Here is a 1,662-nt window from a genome sequence, read left to right as displayed (position 1 = left end):
TAGCCATAGAAAACATTCACTGTCACTTCCATCACTTTATATTGGTTACAAGTGAGGAGCTCAGACTCCACGTGGTGACTGGGAAGCCACAAGACCGTAGAAGAGCATGTAGGGTAAGAGGTATGGTTGCAGCCCTCTCTGGAAAGTTCCATCTGTTTCATCACTCCTCTCCACCCCTGGCCTCACACTCCATCTGTACGGATATATCACAAACTGCCTTTCCCTGTTACCTCCAGCTCCCACCACTGCTTGATTTTGTTATCTTTCCAATTGTCCTTCCAGCAGCCTCATCTTAGATGTCACTTATTACAGATGTAAGTTTTTGAGAGACCCAGTGTCTACCACCTCATCTTGCTCTCCTCCCTGTTGGTCCCCTTCATTTACCCAACAACTGGATGTGGGACAGGCACCTCTCAGGCTTGAACTCTGAGTCACTTCACCTGAGCTCAAAGCCTGGTTCTGCCTTTTGCTATTTGTGCAAACTGGAGCAATTTGCTTAACCTAATAAAACTTTATTTTCCACATTTATAAAATGAAGGAAATATTATATTACCTTAAGGGCTGAGGATTAAATGGAATGGTGCAAGGATATTGGCTCATAGGTGCTTTAGTAAAAAGTAGATATTAGCATAATCCTGAGAATAACTGCATTAGGCAAAGATTAAGAGCTAGTGTTGTAAATGTTTCCTCTCTAGAGCTAAAGAGCTACATTGTTTTTAAAAATGCAGAGAAAAAAATATAAACTTCTCGAACAACACTTAATAAGAGGTATCTATTGTCTAAATTTTTGTACTTTCTTGTTTTAATGGATATAATTAACATATATTCGCTTTTAGGACAGCCATTCTTTGGTGCAAGTATATAGGATGTTCTGTATCGAGTATAGCTCATTATTTCTCACCAAACATATGCCTTTACCCCACTAATGTGGAGAGAACTGCTGCTGCTGCTGCTGCTGCTAAGTCACTTCAGTCGTGTCCGACTCTGTGTGACCCCATAGACGGCAGCCCACCAGGCTCCCCCCTCCCTGGGATTCTCCAGGCAAGAACACTGGAGTAGGTTGCCATGTCCTTCTCCAATGCATTAAAGTGAAAAGTGAAAGTAAAGTCTCTCAGTCGTGCCCAACTCTTAGTGACCCCATGGACTGTGGCCTACCAGGCTCCTTTGTCCATGGGATTTTCCAGGCAAGAGTACTGAGTGGGTTGCCATTGCCTTCTCCGATTGTGAGAGAGAACTAGTTGGTTTTAAAAGACAGGAGAGTGTTCGCTTTAGCAGCACATATACTAAAATTGGACCGATACAGAGAAGATTAGCATGGCCCCCATGCAAGGATGACACACAAATTCACGAAGCTTTCCTTATTGGAAAAAAAAAAAATTCCCACCCTCTCCCACTAAAAAAGACACTGGACCTGGCTGGTGTCTCTCCAATGAAGCGCATCTCTCCTTTTGCTTCCACCACTAAACCAAGCGGAGCAGCACATTCAGCATAATTACTTCCCATACAGGACTTTTCTTCCTCTTCCTGACTTCATTAACCCTCGTACTTGCTGCAAGATGCAATCCCCATGTGTGGTTTGGGAGATGAATATAGGGTTCCCCAACATCGTCCTTGGATAGGAAATAAACCCCGCTGAAATATTTGAAATGAAAGAAGCACATT

General features: G+C 43.1%; 1 non-coding gene across 1 annotated transcript; it reads left to right on the top strand.

The window, feature by feature from the left end:
* The first annotated feature begins 1,259 nt into the window (after positions 1-1,259).
* On the top strand, positions 1,260-1,366 carry LOC120877155. Its single transcript, XR_005724280.1, has one exon. It is a non-coding gene; the product is annotated as a U6 spliceosomal RNA (small nuclear RNA).
* The last annotated feature ends 296 nt before the right edge of the window (positions 1,367-1,662 follow it).

The sequence above is a fragment of the Oryx dammah genome, unplaced genomic scaffold, assembly GCF_014754425.2.
Source record: "Oryx dammah isolate SB20612 unplaced genomic scaffold, SCBI_Odam_1.1 HiC_scaffold_17, whole genome shotgun sequence".
In the NCBI taxonomy this organism is placed as follows: domain Eukaryota; kingdom Metazoa; phylum Chordata; class Mammalia; order Artiodactyla; family Bovidae; genus Oryx; species Oryx dammah.
The sequence above is the reverse complement of the archived record's forward strand: the minus strand, read 5'-3'. Positions and strand labels throughout refer to the sequence as shown.